Source organism: Dama dama, chromosome 33, assembly GCF_033118175.1.
Source record: "Dama dama isolate Ldn47 chromosome 33, ASM3311817v1, whole genome shotgun sequence".
Taxonomy (NCBI): Eukaryota; Metazoa; Chordata; class Mammalia; order Artiodactyla; family Cervidae; genus Dama; species Dama dama.
The window spans coordinates 28572543-28584545 of NC_083713.1; positions in this window are offsets into that span (position 1 = coordinate 28572543).

Consider the following 12003-nt stretch of genomic DNA (forward strand, 5'->3'; position numbering starts at 1 on the left):
CAGAGTTCTTAGACAGTGCACCCTCCCCTTGTCTCTCCACCCAGCCTCCCTTAAGCTTCCTCCAGGGACTTGGACCAGAATCCAGTAAGATTTAAAATCATCTTCTTCTGGTCAGGCAAAGGGCCAACTTAACATCTTTGCACTGGCTAGAGGAATATTTCAGCTCAATAACAATAAAATCTCCTACTGAGTTGTTCTGGCAGCTATATATTTTTCCTGAACTGGTCTTCTGTGCTTTTTCCTTGAATTGGTCATTTCTCCTTGCTAGCCAAGGGACCTTGGGCTAGGAGGGCTCAAGGATGCCTGGGGAATTTATCCACATGGTGAATCCTACTTGCATTCATTTGGATTAGATTAGGCTCCATATACAGAAGAATATGCATAATATCTGGCTTAAATTGAGAACAGTTTCTCATCAGTGGTTCTCTATCCTGGCTCTACCTGACTGGTATCTGGGGGGCTTAAAATTACTGATGCTTGAACTTCAGTCACAGAGATTCTGATTCTGCAGGCACTGGGTGTTAGATATTTTAAAAAAAAACAACCCACTATATTCAATTGCTTTTAACCCTGGTGACACATTAGAATTACCTGGGAGTGCTTAAAAAAGAAATGCCCTGCTGCGCTGATTCAATTGGCCTGTAGAGGGGCTCAAGCATGGGTAGTTTTAAAGCTATCTTGGGTGACTCTTATGTGCAGCCAGGGTTGAAATCCACTGACCTAGACACTCTAAATGAGCCTGAATGACCTGACCTGGAGGAGTTCAAGAGTATTGAAAACACAAATGAAATCACTGAACCTCTCTGACCATCGTTAAAGAACTATGAAGAATGTTTTGGAAGAATATTAGGGATGGTTTTGGAAAGATCTGAGATGAGCAAATATGATTCCATTTTTCAAAAAGTCAAAAAAAGAAGATGCTGTAATCTGTAGTCCTGGCATTTTGGCATTAAGCCTCAACAATATTTCTTTCTATTAAAATTATGGTTTATTGGAAGGCTCCAATATGCGCTTACACAAGTTCAGCAAGAAAAAGATGCACAAAACTATTTCCTTATTGCAAAAGGGCTGCCTGATTTTCAGATAAAGGGTGTGTATGTATAAGTTCATTAAATTTTAAAAGGCATATGGCAAAAGTGTGTGTGTGTGTGTGTGTTACAGTAAGGATCCTCAGGTATGGAAGATCCATGCTTCTCAAGCTTTGTTGCAAACTGAACTCCCTGAGGATCTTGCTAAAATGCAGATTCTGAAGGTCTGGAGTGGGGTCTGAGAACCTGCATTTTCTTTTTTTTTTTTTCATTTATTTTTATTAGTTGGAGGCTAATTTTTTTACAATATTGTAGTGGTTTTTGTCATACATTGCCATGAATCAGCCATGGATTTACATGTATTCCCCATCCCGATCCCCCCTCCCACCTCCCTCTCTACCCAATCCCTCTGGGTCTTCCCAGTGCACCAGGCCCGAGCACTTGTCTCATGCACCCAACCTGGGCTGGTGATCTGTTTCACCATAGATAATACACATGTTTCTATGCTGGAGAACCTGCATTTTCACGGGCTCCACTGTGGTGTCCAAGTCCAGACTCCACTCCTTAAGTAGCAAGGGTGCAGACTGCGAAATAGTATACTTTGTGGGTTAGTAAGCAATTAAATAACTTTCTCAAAAGAAGATTGGCCAATGGGTCATTGTCATTATGGGGGGAGTTTTCTGTGGCTAGGATCTTGTTTTGTTTAAGAATATTAACAGTGGCTTAGACTTGGCTTAGACGGTAAAGCGTCTGCCTACAGTGCAGGAGACCTGGGTTCGATCCCTGGGTTGGGAAGATCCCCTGAAGAAGGAAATGGCAACCCACTCCAGTATTCTTGCCTGAAAAATCCCACGGATGGAGGAACCTGGTAGGGTACAGTCCATGGGGTCGCAAAGAGTTGGACACGACTGAGCAACTTCACTATTAGACATTTATAGGATGCTTATCAACTTTTCTAATGATATGGGAAGAGAGAGATAATGAATCCAACTAGCTTTAAACAGGGTCTTTTTCTCTGACCCAGCAAGGAGAGATGGGTCATGTCACATTCTCTTAGAACCTACTTTGTAACTGGCCATATAACTAACTAGATGAGTGGTCTTAGGCAAATCATTTACTCTCTTGGCTCCCAGTCTCCTCTGTAAAATGAATGAGATTATTAGTTTGAATTCTGTAAGTTTCATGTGACAGGAAATTCAGCTCAAACTACAGTAGCCTCATCTCTGAGGGATATTAATACATTCCAAGAATCCCAATGCATGCCTGAAACCACAGATAGAACCCAATCCTACATACAATACTATGTCTTTCCCTATGTACACACACCAGTGATAAAGTTTAATTTATAAATTAGGTAGAGAGATTAATAACTAAATAAAAATAGAACAATTACAATGATATGCTGTAATAAAAGTTATGCAAATATGGTCTCTCTCAAAATATCTTATTGTATAAATTTAATGCCTTTCCCATTTTAACTGAACATTTATCATGCACTATGGAGAAGACCCTGATGCTGGGAGGGATTGGGGGCAGGAGGAGAAGGGGACGACAGAGGATGAGATGGCTGGATGGCATCACCGACTTGATGGACATGAGTTTGAGTAAACTCCGGGAGTTGGTGATGGACAGGGAGGCCTGGCATGCTGCGATTCATGGGGTCACAAAGAGTCAGACACGACTGAGTGACTGAACTGAACTGAACTGACTGATGGCCATAACTTTTGCAATCTGAGGTATAATAGCAAAACTGCCTACATTTTTTTCTCCCTCTTCATGATTTCATGGAGAAAAGGTTGGTTTTTACCTAGATCTTAGCAGCCTTAGCATATAACTTTTTCCCTTTCCCTATTAAGTGGAGAATTTTCACCTTTGCACTTGAAGCACTTTGCAGGCTTTTCTTTGGCAGATCCAAACTGCTAGCATATCTACCCTTGTGCTTGGGAAGTTATAAGTAAGTAAAATAAGAGTGACCTGAACATAGACACAGTGATAATGGAGATGGCTAAGTGGCTACTGAGCAGGATACGCTGGACAAAGGGAGAATTCCCAACCCAGGCGGATGGAGCAAGACAGCATGATTTCATCATACTACTCAGAAAGGCACACAACTTAAACCTTATGAATCGTTTATTTCTTGAATTTTCCATTTAATAGTTTCAGACTGAGGTTGAACATGGATAACTGAGACTGCAGAAAGAGAAACTGTAGATAATGGGGGGATATGGTAGTTTAAGGGGAAAAAAAGGAATGAGTTGGCTTCTTTGGGCATAGTTGGATCCAGTAGGTCAAACTGTATTATTAAGGTTCTCCCTCCCTGTCTCTTTCTCTCTCCATCTCTACGTTCTACAGCAGCTGTCCCCAGCCTTTTTGGCACCAGGGATCAGTTTCATGGAAGACAATTTTTCCATGGACGGGGAGGGGGATGGTTTTGGAATGGTTCAAGTGCATTACATTCATTGTGCACTTTATTATTATTATTATTACATCAGCTCCACCTTAGATTATCAGACATTAGATCCCAGATGTTGGGGACCCCTGTTCTGTAGGACCACCCTTGTCTTCAGCCCTGCAGTCTTTCTCATGTCATAGGGAACAGGGCATCTGGCAGCCTCAGGGTTTGTTAGTTTAACAGAACATATCTATCAAAGGACTCTAAGTGGTCCTGCCAGAGTCCCTTATCCACCTCTGCACCAGTCACTGAGGCCAGGCTAGAACAGATTCAGTCACAACTGTATGTTCACCTCTGATCATGAAGGGACAGGACACCATAAGGGACACTCCAGTCCCGCACTGACTGGAAAAGGGTAGGTTTCCTCAAAGAAATGATGCTGAGTGACTCAACACATCCAGGTAGACATCCAGTACATCCTCAAACCTAAACATCACAGAATGATGAGGGCACAATTCTTCATAAGACAGTGCTGTCAAGCTGACATGAGATGAGTGAGGTTAGATATCCCTGGCCTCCAAAGTTCTGTTTTCCTAGACACTAAACTGTGCTTGTGTAACATATCCTCCAGTATTAGGATTTTTTTTCTGGAGAAAATTCCCTGAATTCCAAAGATTGATGGGGTAGATAGTTAGGCTGTTGGGTGACCCTGAAATCATACTTTCCCTCTTGAGAGGCAGGTCTTGGTGGAGAAATTACATTGAAGGAGGTCTGCCCACCCCTCACCCTTCTGGAACAGCACTTGCCCACAGCCTGCGGAGGACCCTGCCCCCATCCCCTGAGGGCCCCAGATGCCTCCATGTGGAGATGATCCACTGCTGCCCGACTGGCAAAACTTGGCTTGAAAATATGATCTGAATTCTCACAAGCTGTCTGCAAAACTAGAGCTGAAATGCCAGTGACCTGTGGGTGCTGTGGTATTTGGCCCTGTAGAAATGAGGTACAGGCTGAGCCTTGTAGAACTTACGTAAACAGAGGAAGTTGGCTGAGAATGAAAAAGAGAGACAGAGGGAACATGAAACCAGTGGTCTTGGGAAAGTGGGGGGTGGGGTAGAGAGAGAGAGAGTGAGGGGTGGCTGTGGCTGTCTATTCATCCGCATACTCCATGGGTCTGCCCATGAGATGGCCATGCTCCTGGTGGTCATCGCGGGCTGAGGCCCTGCTGTATGTCCTGGCTGAAAGTGAAAGTGTTAGTCACTCAGTCCTGTCAGACTCTTTGTGACCGCATGGACTGTAGCCCGCCAGGCTCCTCTGTCCATGGGATTCTCCAGGCGAGAATACTGGAGTGGGTTGCCATGTCCTTCTCCAGGGGATCTTCCGAACCCAGAGATGGGACCAGGCAGATTCTTTACCACCTGAGCCACCAACTACTTGTGACGAAAAGTCACCTTACCTGTGGGTGATCCTAAGGATATTTACTGAAGCTGTAAATATCCTAGTAGGTAAATAAGAGGCTTGAGATGGGAGTTTGTGGGCCAGTGCTATTGGCACCACTGAGTCTGAGAACCCAGGAGAGTGAGGCCCCTGGGGAAGCTCTCTGTGACCGGGCAGGGAGGGGCGGGAATGAGAGGGACGAGGGAAGAGCGCCCCCCGGTGGCCTCAGGGGGGAAAGCAGGAGAGGGAAGAGCTAGGGAGCCTCATGCTAAGTGCAGAAATCAAGATCTTTCTGACACTAGGATGAGGGTCAGACCTGCTGCTCTGAAAATGGCTGGAAAGCTAGATATGCAGAGGCTGTGGCAGACAAAGGGAGCTGCCAGAGCGTCCTGTCAGACCTGGTCCTTTTGATTCTCAAAAAGAATCTTGCCAGCCTGTCCAAGGCTTTTTATCTGTTTGGTCTCTGACAAGTAACTCCTTGGGCTTGTGGGCCCTCTTAGGTGATATCTACCTATCCTAAAGATATCTTGGGAGAGAGAAAATAAAAAAACACCATGGGTAGGGCATTTGGTTTATTGAAAACAAGGAAAGAGAATCTGGGTCCCCTGGCCCAGTGTTTATCTGTTGGGCCATTAGTAAGGACTCCTTGTGGTGGTTTAGTTGCTAAGTCGTGTCTGACTCTTGCAACCCCATGGGTCACCAAGGTCCTCTGTCCATGGAATTCTCCAGGCAAGAATACTGGAGTGGGTTGGCATTTCCTTCTCTAGTCATAAAAAATTTCCCTGGTGGCTTAGAGGGTAAAGAGTCTGCCTGCAATGCGCGAGACCCAGGTTCGATCCTTGGGTCAGGAAGATCCCCTGAAGAAGGAAATGGCAACCCACTCCAGTACTCTTGCCTGGAAAATCCCATGGATGGAGGAGCCTTGTAGGCTACAGTCCATGGGGTCGCAAAGAGTCAGACATGACTGAGCAACTTCACTTTCTCTAGTCATAGCTAATGGAACCCATTTCACTTATAGTATTTATTTCACAAACACTGCTGAGAGTCTACTGTGTGCTTGGCCCTGGACTTACAGTGGAAAGACAAATATCAACAAGAAAACCCCAAATCAAATAAATACATAAGTTATAGTAAACATCTATGAACACAAAGAACAGAATACTGTGAGAGAATGGGATAGAAGGATAGTTTGGGTAAGGTCTCAGAAAGGTTTCTTGGAGGCATTGTCATTTAAGCTAAGACCTAAAAGATGAGAAAGTGTTTTTGTGTGGAGAGGACTTCAGGCAATGGAAATACTAGGGTGAAGGTTGCAAGGAGGAAAATACGTGGTTAGAGCATAGAAAGCAAGGTCAGCAGGGGCCAGAAATGAGGTTTGAGAGGGATCCCAAATAGTGTGGGGCCTTGAAGGCTGCTGCATACAATTTACCCCAACCTTAGTGGCTTAAAACAATAAACACTTACATCCTTACAGTTTCTGTGGGTCAAAGATTTGGAAGAAGCTTAGCTGGACAGTTCTGGCTAGGGAATCTCATGAGTTTTTATTTGAAGCATTGGCCAAGAACTGACTGGGGCTACAAGATCCACTTCCAAAGTGGTTCACTTAATGGCAGGTGAGAAGAGCTAGTTGAGAGTGGCAGGCCTCAGTGTCTCTCAATTTGAGCCCCTCCATAAGCTGCTTGAGTGTCCTCAAGACACGACTCCTGGATCCTCCAGAGTGATCGAGACGCAAGAAAGCAAAGTGTGTGGCAAGGCCCTCTATGATTTGGTTTTGGAAGTCTTACACTGTCCATTCCACCCCATTCTCTCTGTTAGAAGTGAGTCACAATTTTGCAGCCCACATTTCAGGGGAGGAAATTTATCCTTCACCATGAGAAGGGAGGAATAGCAAAGAACTTGTGGGATGCATTTTTAAAAGTACCACCTACACTATGATAAGAGGCCAGTTGAAGCAGAACTTAGGGCTTTGTTATAAGGCTGCAGGGGGAGTTCATGGAACTCTAGGCAAATGAAGCAGAGCATCAGCCAGAGATGAGCTCAAGGGTTGGAATGCCCTGTTCACTTCATTCCCTTCTCTTCAGACTGGCTTTCCTGCTTCCGCTGTCCACAAGGTGGCGTGTAACATGCACTTCCCACCCCAATCCCTGCTCTTGAGATTGCAAAATATATACAGACCAACTAAGTGCTCAGGCTGAGTTCCAAATTCCTGGGCCAGAGATCTGGGTTGGCCTGACTTTGGTTAGATGCTCCCCTCAGGCCCAAGCAGCTGTGACAGGTAGTGGGGAACTTGTAGTATAAACATGGCTGCCAACACTCAGCTCTGTGAAAGGGGGTGAAGAAGTTTCCTGAGAGAGGAAGAGCTGGGTGGCACCCTAGTAGTGTGAAACCTCAGCCTTTCTGTCTATCATGTCATCCCATACAGGCAGTAGGTTTTCTACAGACGGTGTTTCCTTCAACTGGAGCCTTCTAAAAGTAGATGAGTTTGATCACAAGAATTTTGAAAAGTATAATAGCTCTTGCTCATTAAAAAGGCCCCCCAAAACGACTCATGAGGCATTTTATTGGGTACTTTTGGAGAAAGTTAAATAAAATGGTTTAGTCATAAAACAGTTGGAGTTAATCAGTTGAATAAAAAATGTAAGAGGGCTGTTTCAGTGAGCTAGCTAGTATAAGTCTTATTAAAATTAGAAATGGGAGCCAATACCAGCAGCCACACAGCACATGAACAAAGATGGTAACAGATGTATTAAAGTGGTTTCTGGGGCAACCTATCAGTGAAAGGCAGGAGCTTTTATTTTGGAATAGCTGCTGTGGAAAATGAGGGCACCAAAGACTCAACCTGAATGCTGTCACTGGGCTGTTTTCAGGCAGGAACCTCCATTCTTCCAGCAGGGAAGTGAGGATGGTGGGCAGTTTCACTGGCTATACCAGAGTTGCAAAAAGGTAACTGGACATCAGAGTTCAGAAGCCATGTGACTCACTCTGATTGAGGTACTTTAAGATTGGGAGAGAATCTTTTATTCACTCCCTAGAAGTAAATTTTACAGGACAATTATCACTAGTAAAGATAGCACAAGGCCTGGCACCAGAGACGATCACAAAAGCAAGCTTTGCTCAGATGTGAACTGAATGTATAAAGGTGAGAGGAGTGGGAAAGAAGGTGAATGGTACCGAAACCAAGCTTTGAATCCCTGACACTTCAACCCAGAGTCAGTTTTGAATGAGAAAAATGTTTTCCTGCATAAAAAATGTCTGGGAACAAAATAAACAACAAGGTCCTACTGTATAGCACAGGGAACTATATTCAATATCTTATAATAACCTATCATGGGAAATAATCTAAAAAAGAATAAATATATATGTGTATAACTGAGTCCTTCTGTTGTACATATGAAATACTATAAATTAGCTATATATCAATCAAAAAATGGAAAATATATATATGATAAAAATATATGCAAATAAAAAATGGGAAAAGTCTACTACAGCCTAGTTTAAAGGAGAAAAAACAGAGGAAAAATACTGGCTTTGGGTACTTAAAAGCTAAAAATCTTTTAATGGGCTTCATCTATAGAAAGTCAGGATTTTCTGAGATGTGGGCCATAATAATACATTCTAGTCCAGATCAGATGATTGAAAGGAAATGGTGATGGTAGGTGTGGGCACCATATTCAAGGAGCTGTGAAGGGAGGATAGAGCCAGGTTTGTTTCGGTGAGGTAAGGTGAGCTGACTCATTAATAGTTTGAGTCTTGGTGGCCTATTGTGCTTTCACATGATAAACAAAGTCTCAGAAATCTTCCTTTTAATTTCACTGATTGTCTAATGCCATTCAAGAGACAAGGCAATGAATCTAATTAAGTGTACTTGTATAGGCAGGTGTTCCCATTAGAGAAATAAAGAACAATGGAAGAGTGTGTTAATTTTCACAGCCAACAATATTGGCCCACATTATTGGACTGTTATTATAGTTTGCTATCTATTTATGTGTTGGTTACTTTTTTCTTAATGACACCATCAGGTATAATTATCAAGTAATCTTCAGGGCATAAAAGGAGCTTCATTCAACTTCTCAGTAATAACAGTCATTACTGTACTCTTTAAAAACAATTGGCTAGTTACTTTCAGCTTCCAAAAAGCTCCCAAATCTGAAAACTGCAAATTACATCATAATGATTACTGAGGTTCTATGGTAACTTCTGTCATAATTTCAGTGTAATTGGTAGAGCACAAACGACTATGAATTATGTCATATATACAACCTATTTACAGGGAATTCACATAGTTATTTGTGGAATGAATAAAGGAGAGCTTAAACTGAATGTTAATTTTAATAAAAATCACTTTTAAACTTCATTTTCATTTGAATGGATCCATCTGTTTCAAGGTACTAGCAGGGAGCAAAGTAAAAATGAAGTTCAAAACTACAACTACTTGTTGTCTCCCACCTTCTCAAACCTAATGCTGAAAGTCCATGAATGAAACAACAGACATTGATCTAGTATCATTTTCCAGGGCAGGGGATTATCAAAGACATTAACAGATGTCCATTTAGAATATTAGGAGAACAACAACAACAAAAACAACTCAATCAGAAAACAGGCAGAAGGTCTTAAGAGACATTTCTCCAAAGTAGACACACAGATGGCCAGTAGGCACATGAAAAGATGCTCAACATCACTATTATTAGAGAAATGCAGATCAAAACTACAGTGAGGTACCACCTCACACTGGTCAGAATGGCCATCATTAACATCTATAAATAATAAATGCTGGAAAAGGTGTGGAGAAAAGGGATCTCGCCTACAGTGTTGGGGGGAATATAAATTGGGGCAGCCACTATGGAAAACAGTGTGGAGATTCCTCAGAAAACTAAAAACATAATTACCATATGATCAAGCAATCCCACTATTGGGAATACACCTGGACAAAACTATTATAAAAGATATAAGCACCCCTATGAAAGTTCCAGAAAAAAACATCTATTTCTGCTTTATTGATTATGCCAAAGCCTTTGACTGTGTGGATCACCACAAACTGTGGAAAATTCTTAAAGAAATGGGAATACCAGACCACCTGACCTGCCTCTTGAGAAATCTGTATGCAGGTCAAGAAGCAACAGTTAGAACTGGACATGCAACAACAGACTGGTTCCAAATAGGAAAAGGAGTACGTCAAGGCTGTATACTGTCACCCTGCTTATTTAACTTTTTGCAGAATACATCATGAGAAACACCGGGCTGGATGAAGCACAAACTGGAATCAAGATTGCCGGGGGGAGAAATATCAATAACCTCAGATATGCAGATGACACACCCTTATGGCAGAAAGTGAAGAAGAACTAAAGAGTCTCTTGATGAAAGTGAAAGAGGAGAGTGAAAAAGTTGGCTTAAAACTTAACATTCAGAAAACTAAGATCATGGCATCCGGTCCCATCACTTCATGACAAATAGATGGGGAAACTGTGGAAACAGTGGCAGACTTAATTTTTTTGGGCTCCAAAATCACTGCAGATGGTGACTGCAGCCATGAAATTAAAAGACGCTTGCTCCTTAGAAGAAAAGTTATGACCAACCTAGATAGCATATTAAAAAGCAGAGACATTACTTTGCCAACAAAGTTCTGTCTAGTCAAGGCTATGGTTTTTCCAGTAGTTATGTATGGGTGTGAGACTTGGACTATAAAGAAAACTGAGCACTAAAGAATTGATGCTTTTGAACTGTGGTGTTGGAGAAGACTCTTTAGAGTCCCTTGGACTTCAAGGAGATCCAACCAGTCCATCCTAAAGGAAATCAGTCCTGAATATTCATTGGAAGGACTGATGTTGAAGCTGAAACTCCAATACTTTGGTGACCTGATGCAAAGAGCTGACTCATCTGAAAAGACCCTGATGCTGGGAAAGATTGAAGGCAGAAGGAGAAGGGGACGACAGAGGATGAGATGGTTGGTGGGATCACTGGCTCAATGGACATGAGTTTGAGCAAGCTCTGGGAGTTGGTGATGGACAGGGAGGCCTGGCGTGCTGCAGTCCATGGGGTCGCAAAGAGTCGGACACAACTGAGTGACTGAAATGAACTGAACTGAATGTTCATAGCAGCACTACTCACAAAGCCAAAACATAAAAACAACCTAAATATCCATCAACAGATGAATGGATAATGAAGGTGAGGCACATCTATATGACGGAATACTATTTAGCCATAAAGAACAAAATAATGTCATTTGCAGCAACATGGATGCAACTAGAGATTATCATACTAAGTGAAATAAGTCAGAAAAACACAAATACTATATGATATCACTTATATGTGGAACCTAAAACATGGCACAAATGAACCAACTACAAAACGAAGGGGTGGAAAGGGAGGGTCTGGGAGTTTGGGATTAGCAGATGCAAACTATTAAATATAAGATGGATAAACAATGAGGTCCTACTGTAGTTACCTTGGGAGACTGCTGCTGCTGCTAAGTCGCGTCAGTCGTGTCCGACTCTGTGCGACCCCATAGACGGCAGCCCACCAGGCTCCCCCGTCCCTGGGATTCTCCAGGCAAGAACACTGGAGTGGGTTGCCATTTCCTTCTCCAATGCATGAAAGTGAAAAGTGAAAGTGAAGTCGCTCAGTCGTGTCCGACTCCTCGCGACCCCATGGACTGTAGCCTACGAGGCTCCTCCGTCCATGGGATTTCCCAGGTAAGCATACTGGAGTGGGGTCGCCATTGCCTTCTCCTTGGGAGACTGAACAAGTCCTAATATTCTTTTTTTGAGGTATAATAGATTTACAGTGTTGTGCCAGTCTCTGCTATATAGCAAAGTGACTCAGTTATATACATATATTCTTTTTTAATATTATTTTCCATTACGGTTTAAGACAGGATACTTAATACAGTCTCCTGTGCTATACAATAGGACAGTTAATTAAATATCTTGTGATAAACCACAATGGTAAAGGGTATTAAAAAAAGAATGTCTATATGTCTATAACTGAGTCACTCTGCTATACAACAGAGATTGGCAAATGTTGTATATCAAGTATACTTAAGAAAAAAAAAAAAAGAATATTAGGACGTGTTCAGTCTCCCAAGGCAAAATAAGTAAAAACAAAAATATGCAAATGGCACCGAACAAACTTACAAGGTTTTGCACAGTAAAGGAA